The 12,500-nt window shown below is 40.2% G+C and overlaps 1 protein-coding gene across 2 annotated transcripts in view; it reads right to left on the bottom strand.

The window, feature by feature from the left end:
• Positions 1-12,500, bottom strand: part of foxp4 (forkhead box P4) — a 192,847-nt gene that overhangs the window by 179,415 nt on the left and 932 nt on the right. The window lies entirely within an intron of this gene.

Genomic DNA, 12,500 nt, shown 5'->3' with positions numbered 1-12,500 from the left:
CTAAAAGTTCAAGTTTTGATCTTGAAATTTAAAAGATAAAACTGTGTTTATAAGAAAATAAAAAGCACAGGAAAGTTTTTTTTTTCAAATTAAATATTATTTGGAATTCTTTTGAATGAATTGTTTACTTTCCTTTTTCACTTTTAGAAATATTTTGATATTTGAGGTCTCATTTTTTTCAGTTGCAGATTTGAAGATCCGGCCGTGACATACAGCAAAGATCAAGAAAGGTTTGGAGGGTTTTAATTGACGCTCCATGTGCAGAGGGGAATTACAGAGCTTAAGTAAGAAAATTAGTTAATGATGTCTTCACATATTAATTAACATTGCTTTGAAACATGACATTTCCCTTCTGTGCCCACTATGCCTGCACGTTGCCCTATGCCATTTATTTCTCTCTGCTCAAACTCATTCCTTCATTGAAAGTGTTCACAGCAGGTCTAACTCAGTAACACCTGCCTGCTTTGTCCGTGTGTGTGTGTGTGTGTGTGCGTGCAGGCGTGCGTGCACGCGATCCCCGGTCTAACCTAAACAATAGTAAGAGGAGCTTTTCATACAGCCAGGCATTCAAAACAAACCCTGCCTCAGCCACTATCTGTCTATGTTGACGAGTGAGACATTTTAAAAAGGTTCTTTTACCACACATCAGGAACTGCATGCCTCACAGACTTGTTGATCCAGTCTGTCTCACACACACACACACACACACACACACACACACACACACACACACACACACACACACACACACACACACACACACACACACACACACACACACACACACACACACACACACACACACACACACACACACACACACACACACACACACACACACACACACACGCACACACACACGCACACACACACGCACACGCACACACACACAGAGTCCACCCCTGGTACCCCATCCAGGAGGTCAGAGTGAGGAGGGGGGATGTGGGTAACATGCCGTTGTATTAGTGCACTTTTACCATGGATGAAGAATGGCCATAAAAGGTAAAACCATCCTTCTCAGACCTGCTTACTGTAAACAAGCAGAGAGGAAAGTGGAGCGGGTGAGAGATGCCGTCTGGAGAGGTGCAGGAAAAGAAAAAAAAAAGCCTTGGAGAGGGGGGGGCAAAGGGTGGCAGAGGACTGGGGAGGCCACACTCATATTTTTGTTTGGTCTTCACAGGAAAAGACCATGTTTAAGCGGATACTAAAGCAAAATTCCATAATAGATCAAAGTTTTTGCAAGGATGTGCTATCAATCAATTCATAATTAATATTTCCATTGTACTCCAATGACGTATTCAATCAACCTGTAAGCAGTAAACTGTAATAATTTCTGATCATCTGATATCCAGGCTCTTGTGGTTAAATTTGAAATCCCTAAATAATAATAGTTTGTATTTTGCAAAAGAAAATGGGAATCATCATCACCAAATCAAACTCTTCTGTATCTACCAACCTCCACGATCAGATGAAGAATAACACTTAACATCTTTGACTGGCACAAAGCGAAGCAGGATGTAATTTCAATCTGTCCACTGCCCATCTCATCCATTACTAAAGCACTCAGGAAGATAAGAATTTTATAGAACATCCAATATAATATTTTATGTAAAAACAAACATTACCTATCAATAACTACAAATTGTCAGTTAGAGACAATGTTGGGGATATACCATTTTATACCTATGGCCTCAGAAATGAATGCATCAAAAACCCTAACCCTCTCTCAAACATTCCTTCTCTGTAGTGTGAGTGAATGTGTGTGTGTGTGTGTGTGTTGATTAAAAGTGTTGGGTGTGTAGGGCGTTAGCTGTAGCTTCAGGTTACTATAACAGCACCTTCCAGTGACTGACCGGAGCACTTGGCAGAAAACCTTGAGTCTTGAGACATAAAAGATGTCCATCGCTGATTTTGGTTTGCTTTTTGTCTCACTCAGAAATACACCCTGTCTAACACCCACACACACACACCACATCACAGAATAAAATATTTAATTATGACAAACTTTTCAAAACAGAAACTGAATAACATCACTCAGTACAGCACTTTTAGTCATTTTTGACTGAGGAGTTTTGTACCTGTATAGGCGTCTTCCTAATGTTTGTACTTATGTTGAGAATGAGAGAGGCCGACGTGTTGACTCAGGGTGAGGTGGTGTTTTAATGTGGCTCTTTGTTCACCGAAGTCTCCTTCTTCTAATTCACTTCACAGGCACAAATTCACAAATTTCCCCTATTTCAAGGCAATATATACGAATGAATAGATGGAAAGATAAATAAATAACTCATACTTCTAATAATAAAATTGCATTGACCAGAAGCATCAAATTGTAGAGGAGTAATTGCTTTTAGGGTTTGTTTTTTTTTTTCTTTCTCAAGAAATCTGTATATGAACACACACGCACACACACAAACACACACACACAGGTTGGACAGGGGCAATGTAACAATGCAAAGTGGAAAAACATGAGTCGGGGCTGTTGAGCGTGGAAAAAAGATGTCTTCAAATGAATAGATTAAACCACAGCAAATGAAGAGATGCATCAAGGTTGCGGAGGATGAATGAGAGATGAATAGAAGCATGAGGGTGAAACAGGGAGAGGCTGATTTGCGTAATCCCATCGTGGAAATTGCCTTTTAAATGTAATATTCAATTTCCGCACTCTTGGAAGCGAGGGAGAAAGAGAGAGAAAGAAGGAGGGATGAGGGAGAGAAGAGCTTTTTTGGTTAGTAATAATAACAAAATAATGTACTAGAGACATAAAAGCAAATAGAGAAATGACAATAGACAAGCTTTGGAAGGTAGACACACATTTCTGCTGCACAAAAACAAAGTGCGACTGCCTTCACTAACAAGGCAGAGAGAATTAGTTCCACCTTGGCCTGGAGCAGAAAAACACTCTGAATTTCAATAGGTGTACAACAGTCACCGCAGATATGCAGAATGGACAATGGTCTTTGAATATAACCGATTCATACAGTAGTCGCTCTGTGTGTTTGTCTGGCCATGCAGAGCTCAAGCTCAGCCAGCATCAACAAACAGATAGGTGTGTGTGTGTGTGTGGGGGGGGGGGGGGGGGGGGGGGAATAAACCTATTCAAGGTGATATAAAGGGCTGGGTACATCCATCCAAAAAATGTCTCTGAGCTGACCAGTAATTGCTTTACATAATCAGCTACTAAGTTAAACATAATCAGTTTCTGATTACTATGTAACCTCTCTAAACACGCACTAAGCACTGACTGCTGTTTAGACAGTGTGTGTATAGCACAGTCTGGTTCCTAGTGTTGGACAGTTGTTATAGTGAGATCATTCAGTTGGATAATGTCTATTTATATGATCCGTTGAAGACAAAGACCACAAAGTATCTTGCTTAATGTTGTAATGAGGGGGTGTCAACGGTAGTGTGGTGCTGTCTCTTCCACCACTAACGGGTCAGCAGAACCAAACAGAAGAGAGCAGAATGCTAGTGGAATTCCACATAATGCAGCAGACCATCCAACTGAAAAAATAGAATGGCACAGAATGGAATTAAATGTAGGGATGTCCCAATCCGATCACAAGGATTGGTATCGGGACCGATCAAGGCATTTTTTTAACCGGTCGCGATCGGCTTAATTGAGCACCAACATGTGCCGGATCCTTCGTTTCACGACAGCTGCAGCAGTGGATCTTCATTCTACACGTGACTGTCACGTCCATCACCACACAGTTGAGTTAACGTTCAACAGTTAGCATTTACAATTAGTCTCCCGACTCCGTGGTATACTGTTGCAAACCTGACGTATTCCCTGCGACCCACCTAGCAAGGTGCATTCAAGTACATCCGTACATCTCACTACAGTGACAATGGCGTTTATCTAGTTTTAAAACTCGCAAACATTCAAACCCCATGCACGCATATAATACGAGAGAGCAGATCAACCGAGTGGGTGTAAAACATACAAAATTTGGAGTCAATGCATAAGCTAGTTATTTTCATGTTTGTTTGTTTTTTTATGGAAACCAATCCTGCACTAGGTGAATTGTGAAAGAAAAAACATTAAGGAACAGCTTGGATGCAGACTCTTTTTTTTCTTAATGCATTGCATAGCTATACAATTGTCCAGCATATACATTTAATGTACTTGAAGTGTTCACTGTTTTATCTATGTATTACAAGCATCGATTCGGGACTCAGTATCAGCAGATCAATATTAAATGACTCGGATCGGGATCGGGGGGAAAAAACTTGATTGGGACATCCTAATTAAACAGCATATAAAATCAAATATAAAATCACACAGAAGGAAACCGAATGGATCTCAAACAAACAACAAACAACAGCACAATTAACTATGGTGTCTGCACAGATAAAAATGTGTTAGAGTTAATGTAAACACAGTACAGACTATCAAATACATATTACACTGTTGGTGGAATAGAGGAGTATCCATCATCGGCATGCATGCATACATTAAATTTTAAAAAATGTCAAAAATATATGTTTTTGTAGGAATGGTAAAGGTAATGAGGCCAGAGATGCGTAAAGAGGTTATCAAGCTATTGTTCCTCTAGGGCTCAATTCAGATGGAAGCTCTTAAATGCTGCATCACTATTACTGAACTATGACTTATAGTAATAATTAAATTATTTCCACATACTGTGAATAAATGTTGAATGAAACAATAGTGATTCGACCTACAACCATGTAATAAAAGCTGTAACAGCTGCCATCCTATGCGTGCAGTGTTGGATACAGGGGGAAAATCTTCCACCCACAGGAGCTGAAGCTGTGTTTAGGATTCACAGCAGCAGCTTGTGGAGGACTGACAGAAGGGCAGACTACGCAGGGAAAGAAAGGGCAGACCCACTAAAACATTTTTCTTTTCTTCAAAATGTGTTGTGCAAACCATCACACACCAATGGTTAAAAAAAGTAACATCATTTACATCTACCAGAGCATACAATGCCTTCCAAAAAGAATAATAAATGTTAACTGAACTGCAAATGTGCGGATTCTTTTTTTATAAAGAAAAACATTCAAATTTGTGTCTGTGCTGTCTGGAGTGGTTTGTGTATGAGGAAAATTTTAGTTACAATTAATTAAATACTGCTTGTTTAATGCCACTGTTTATCTTGTTTATATGCATATCTGATTTTTTAAAACATATTTACTTATTACACTTCTTTTTATTTTAATACATCACAACATCGGCTACCAGACATTTTTACAAGAAAAAGACGTGTCAGCTATATATCTGTAGAGTGCTTATTTTGATCTTTAATGTTAGATTTCGATGTGGGCAGCCACACTCCTGTGGTGCACTTGAAGGCGCAATGTTTCCCATTAATTATCTAGACTGTGGCAGCCCACCATAGTGTACTCTGACCCGCCACATTTAATAATGATCTGAAATCATGACAACATAAACTCTAATTCAGTGATTTGCACTGTTACTTTATTGTACAGCTGTGTGCCGTGCTCTTTGCCCCGTTGTTGTAGTATTGATAACTAATAATTAACAAAGAGCAGTTTTTTTGATTTGATGTATAATGTCTACCACTGCAACCCTATGCAACATGAAATTTGCTTTGACTAAATTTAGGAGAAAAGGTGACTGCCTCATAAAACAATTTCAGGTCCCTCCAAGTAAAACGATTCAAATGTTTTCAATAACTTAAAAGGCCTACCTATGTGTATGTCTTAAGATATGGTATGTCTCAAACCACAACAGATTATCATAAAAATATATTATCATTAACTTTTAAACAACCCAGTTTTCTGTGTAACGGAAAATGTTATGTGTATAAAGCTCTCACTGGACACTGTTAAACATACTGTGATGCAGCATGTATTGTATCTAAGTATGTCCATTATTTGGGACAATAAATCGCACATAAAAGATTATAGGAAATATTCCAACTTTCCAATTTTCTTTATGATTTCATATTAGATATATTAATATTGACAGTTTAATTTGTATCATTGAAAGTAAATGTGATCATCAAGTCTCCAGAAATAAAGTTCTAAAGGCAATATGTATGTGATTCTTAGAGCAGGTATGGACATGCTAGGTTTGTGCAATTTTTTATAATGAGATATATACTTGATTGAATTACTTGAGTGTTTCCAAGCCAAACTCTATACCAAGTTGAGATGAAATCCTCAGAAGGGCACATCATTTATTTTCTAAAGAGAAACGTTTGATTCAGTAGTTTTGATTCAGTTGAAAGAAGTTTCCATTATGCATTTATCCAATTCATGTCCCAAGGGCATGTTGTCAGTTCAGTCTTGACAGTAATGGATATCAAAGGCTGTTGGTGGGTGTATGCAGTCTTTCAATTACTTTGACATACTTGGAATTTAACTTGAAAAAGGTGTATCTCTGCACATATTCTGTTTTGAAACAAATAGAATTGAATAGATGGTTTGCTGAAAGACGTTGCTTAAATGCTTAAACACAGGTGCACACTAGGCATCAGTCACCCACACTCACACGCACACACGGGCACACACACAGGTCCCATAGCTCTAGCTGTAATCAGTGTGTTTATACGAGGTGTCAAGAAACCTGGGTCGCTCTGACAAAAAGCATCGGGTGAAATGAGAAATACCAAGACAATGCACTAAATAGCGTAGACCTCATCATCAGTCTACAAACTACACACACTCACATGTGCACACTCACATGTGCGCACACACACACCCGTTGTCAGCCACCGGGCCACTGACGAGGACCGATAGAGTGAGCGGAGACGAGGACAGAGGAGTCAAACAAAGGAGTGAAATATGAAGACAGGAGGAAACGGAGAGCCAAAATAAGAGAGGAGGAAGCAGAGGGATGGAGCACAGGATGAAGCTGACAGATATTAAAACAGCCAGAACACACTGAGAGAGCTTTCCCTTCCTGAGAGCTAATATACAGAGATTAGTGGGGGGTGGGAGAGATAGAATGAAAGAGAGAAGGCCTTTCCAAAGAAAATAAAAATCTCAAAACTGCACAAAAAAGAGAAACTTCTTTGAACCTCAAACCTGCCTTTCAAACCAATATTCCTTCATCACCTTTTCAAATTTTCAAAACTAATTTCTGATTAACAATGCCTCATGTAACGTCCTGTGCATTAAAGTGGCATCCTGCAGGGAAAGCACATGATTTACTTACTGTAAATTACATTTTAAGATAGTGCCGTTATTAAAAATGAGCAAAAATATAAATCACTGCACACTAAAATCCCTTTTTAAGCTGCTGTGAAAATAAGACCTCTTTCGCCCTGCCGCCAGCCAACAAATAAAGGTGTAATTGATGTGTAGTGAGTTGCCAGTTAGAGGTTTTTTTATGTCTCGGAGGGACAGCCAAGGCAATGGAATCTCACAGACTATTTTCGCCAGTTGTGTAAGCCTCACGGGGACTCGAGGTAAATTTGAGACAAGCTGAAAATGTATCTTTTTTTCCACTGTCTAGCTCACTGCACGCTGTCTCACTCACACACACACACACACACACACACACACACACACACACACACACACACACACACACACACACACACACACACACACACACACACACACACACACACACACACACACACACACACACACACACACACACACACACACACACACACACACACACACACACACACACACACTCAAGAGCAAGCACAAAAACACATACGCCATCCCGGCCTCCTCCAGTATGTGTGGGTGGGGGAAGGAAGGTGGGGGAAACTAATATTTCTCTTGAGAGAGATTGATGTGATCTGTTCAGCACTTCATTGTTTGAGGACAATTCGAGCGAACAGCCTGTTCTCAGCAGACCTGGTCGTCGACGCGCGCAAGAGTGTGTGTGGGTTCGAATGTGTGTGTGCGCGCGCGAGTCAACACCAGACCATGAGCATTAAGGAAAGAAATTGCTCTATTATTTTAGCGACTGCAACAAATCAGTTGGTTCACCTTTGTCCCTCGCAATTGTTGGAGCGAACATGGACAAACTCAACCAGCACACACGGGACTGGCTGCTCGTTCGTGCACTGCATGAAGCCCGGCCGAGTGACTGGACCCTTCCCATCCACAGATAAAAGGATGAAGGGTAATAAAATGTGTATACTTTATTCACTAATACACTTGAGCTGTCCTTTCATGCTGTTCACCCAAACCATCTCAGTGGAATACAGCAGCACGCTCACACTCAGTGTATTATCAGACTTACTGTCTGAACACAAAAAACTTTCACTAAGTGTTATTTGAAGTGTTTACTTAGAGTGTTTTCGCACCTGATACTCCCGAACCAAGGTTCATGTCTTTGTCAATTTGTCTACTTTTAATCTGGCTTGTCATGTTTTCACATTGCATTTGGGGAGCCCACTACAGAATTTTGTGCGACATACGTACATCCTGTCGTCGTTACCCACCTGGGCTGCGTCTACCTATACTTGAATAGTAGTCTTAATGTTTGAACGGAGTTACCCAGTTAATTTCGTTAATTTAGTTTCCATCACTATCGCCAACTTCTGGCGCAGTACTGCTGTGGCTTAGGATGTGGAGAGGGTTCCTCCGCTAACCAGAAGTTCGGTGGTTCGATCCCTGCCTCCCACAGTATGCATACCAATGTTCTTGGGCAAGGCACTTAACCCTAAATTACCTCTGTGCCGGCAGTGTGTGAATGTGACAGAAGCGCGGTAACTAGCGGTTAACTGGAGTTGCCTCCATCGAATTTGGTGAAGTAGACACCTTTCACACCTGTTATTTTGGTTCAGACTAAACTGAATAGTCCCATGGTCTTGACTAAACAAATTAGTGTATTGTGTTATGTGATCATAACAGAAATCCTCTATCTAATCAGAATTGGCTGCTCACAACACACTGGCAATGGTTTCAGAACATCATCGTTGCAGAACAGCATGGTCTGAGGCCTTAGAGCTCAATTCTGCCCTGACAATACCTGCGTTGTGTCTTATAATTAACCTTGTGTTGCGATATGCTCTTCTGCAATGAACAACACTACTTAGTGCACGAATGGTTTAGTAGGAGTATTGAAATACTGTATAGAGCTATGAGAATCATAGAACATTTAATTATTAGAGCTCAGTGTGCCGAGCCAGCTGTTATACAGACGGCAGCAGCAATAATCACGTCAGTTTTACACATTGTTAGGGAAGCCCAGAGTCTGGAGTACATTTCTCAGCAGGACTCGCGATATCTTAAGAGGAGAAAAAAAAAAGAAGCGAAACTGATAAAGCTGAGAGTTGATTGGGAGAGAGGTGTCAGCTGCAATCTTGTCATTTGCTGTGAATTTATGATTATTTTTGTATTAAGCAGAGAGCCAGTGTTAAAATGTTAACGTTGGACTGTGATGAACGATGCAGCTCAGCATGTAACGACTGATAAATAGACATTAATCACTGATTAGTTTATTACACTGAGCTCCCTCAGTCATTGCAAGAAAGAACAGGCAGGAGAGGTTTTCATCAAAAAAAGAGTTTCAACTCTTCTTTCGGACAGAAAACGATGAAGAGATGATGAAAATCTATCAGAGAGAGAGAGAGGGGGTAAAGAGAGGCTGTCAGGACAGGTCATGCCTGAACAAACCGTGGAGCGGTCACACTGTGGCACCAACTTCAGCAAATGTTCCCCTTTTGGCATCTCATTAATTTCAGGTGACATGATGCAAATGACAAATTTATTTCCTGCGACAAAGCCATTTTGTCTCAAGCTATGAATCCTAGGCTCAGACTTCACAATTATTAAATATACTGTATATTTGCAGAGATCCTTTTTATTTTAATGAGTAACGTTGTGTGATTATTGCACCCATCATCCTGTTTCATGCAGAATAGTAATAATAGGGGACTACGAACTGCAAAAGCTGAAAGGCCAGCTCACAGTGTTACAGTTAGGAAACAGGAACATATGATATATGTGCTAAAATGACAATAATTTTATTCCATTTTTTACATGACATTCATTTTTAGTTTACTGTGAATAAATACGACGGACTGAAATTAAAAAAGAAAGAGGTTCAGTCACAGTTAAACACGATACAGGAATAGCAATCGAGATTGTTTAGATGTTCAAAGATAAGTGGAGATAAAGTGTGAGGCAGTGCTTAATGCACGGATTTAGCAGGATGTCGTGAGTAATTAAGTCAGCGCCTATGTCGGTTGATTTTATGTGAAATAGTTTCAAACAGCAACATTAATACACAAGAAATTAAAGCAAATACTCATAAGTCAATCAAACAGAACACGTGCACTACGAAGCAAGTTCAACATACCAACAACAGATTCCACTCATCTACAAAAATCAATTGCTCTTCAACATTTCTCAGTTTACTGTAAATTCTCTAGTCCCGGTCAGGATCCTGTAGAATGATGACTCTGGTTTTCCAGTGATCTGATTAGTCAGTACTTTGGGACGCTGACAGGTTTCCATCCGTTATCACATTCTTAACCTGCTCCAGAGCAGGTTAGCGGTTGAGAATAAGTTACCTTGGTGATTTACCCAGGTAAGAAGTGAACTACCAACGTTAAACCTGAACCTCGATAACCGCAAATCCTGCTTCTTAGTACAGCCCCCTGGTGTTCCACTGAAACTAATCCAAACCGGCGAATTCACAATGAGTGTAAATAAGTAAACCAGCCAAAACACACACATGCGCACAAACACACTTAAAACCTCCTCTGACATACCAACAAACAGTTGAGGTGAGAGAGAGTGACCCTCTCCCCAGGGCCAAACTTTCCCTGGATAGAAACAAATGCCACTTTGTATAAAGGCTTCATTTAGTTTGTTCTTTCTTTTTTTCCCCCCCGTCCTTCCTTTCTTCTCTCCTTATGACAAAAGGATGCCTTCATCTTTTGTCTTTTATTTGATCACTGCTCATTGTGCGTGATCACAGTGGCACAGAAGTCAAGTATGCTGCTGCAATGTGTTAAGAACAAAAAAAGAAAAAAGGTTCACCCTTGATTCTCTGGGGTTCAACAAACACTGCACTGGATGGGACAAGAACATATAGAAGCTTTTTTAATGAACAACAAATAATGCGAAGGACCACGGTGGTGTTTTTCAAATCAGTTACCTGACCTGTGTGCCGATTAAAAAAGCGTTATCTCAAAGGTGGTTCAGTACACTGAGATAAGAAGCCTCCTTATCAAAGCTGCTGATACACTAAACAAGTCAAATATGCAGCTCTGCTGAGACGAGGTCGCGTACAAAATTACATTTCACACAGCAGTGGGTCAGCTTTCTCTACAGCAGTCAAGGTGTTTCTCTGTGAAATAGAGAGGAGTTCAATGGTATAATTCTTTAAACAAGGGGTTTGGGACTTTTTTTAAATACTTATGCTGTCACATATAATATATATCTATATATATATATATATATATCAACGATGTATGTTTTAACCAGTCGTAGATATAGGTGCCTGCTGACACTGTTTTGAAAGTCAAATAAAATGCTTTGTCTTCTCATAATCATTTCACTCCCTGCCTAAGTAGTTCAACATCCATACACCAAGAACTTCATTTATCTACGCTGAATGGAAATGGCATCCGATTTGTTCGCACTTTAAAAGAATTCTGACGTGTCACTTTCTGTCAGTGTCTTCGTGGAATGTGCTTACGATGCCTCGTGATGCCCTTATGAGCGGCACTTCGGGCAAAGTGTCGGCACTTTGTTCTTTTCTCAGACATGTCACAATAATGAGAAGCGTCAGATTCCATCAAGCAGAAGAGGACAGGTCCACATTACAAATGCATACATCACTGCTCTCATTTCAATGTAATAACACCTGTCTGGCCTGATGAGGGGGAAGCCATGATGGCTTAGTCTGAGAGCAACGGACATACGCACACACACAAACACAGACACACACACACACACACACACACACACACACACACGCAGACACAAATAATCAAATCAACAAAACACAGGTAACATACAATTTAAGCCACTTAATTATCTATTTTAGCACATGAAACTTCTTTTATATAAAGAGGAAACCCCCTCTCTAATGTAATTTGCCCTGTTTTATCTTGAATGAGTCCTAACCCCATGGTTCTAATGGCACAAATACTAAGATGTTGCCTGATGAAATAATCTAGACTCAGCATGAAGTCCTCCGAATTATAGCGACTGAACTTCATCATTTGAATGTCACACACAAGGGTTGGGCTTTGGAAAAGATTGTGGGCAGGGGCAGTGGTGATTCTAGCCCCCAGGTAAACACCAAACTGGGGCCAGCTGTTCTCTCAGAGGGGCCAGTTGAACTAACTCTGAAACCGAACGTGCTTCATGTGACAAAACGGAGGAAATAAGGTATAAAATAATGTCACATTAACAACAAAGCATTCGAATGAGTCAGACCGCTCGACTGTGGCGCAATACAACAAACCCCATTAACACTCAGTGAGTGTTAATTAACTCTTAAAAGAAACCACGCGCATATCAAAGATACATGACTTACAGTACACGTGTTTCCTATGCGTCTTCTTTTAAAGATATATACAGTTCTA

This window comes from Scophthalmus maximus, chromosome 6 (assembly GCF_022379125.1).
Source record: "Scophthalmus maximus strain ysfricsl-2021 chromosome 6, ASM2237912v1, whole genome shotgun sequence".
Taxonomy (NCBI): Eukaryota; Metazoa; Chordata; class Actinopteri; order Pleuronectiformes; family Scophthalmidae; genus Scophthalmus; species Scophthalmus maximus.
Note: the sequence above shows the minus strand (reverse complement) of the source record. Positions and strands in the feature narration are given on the sequence as shown.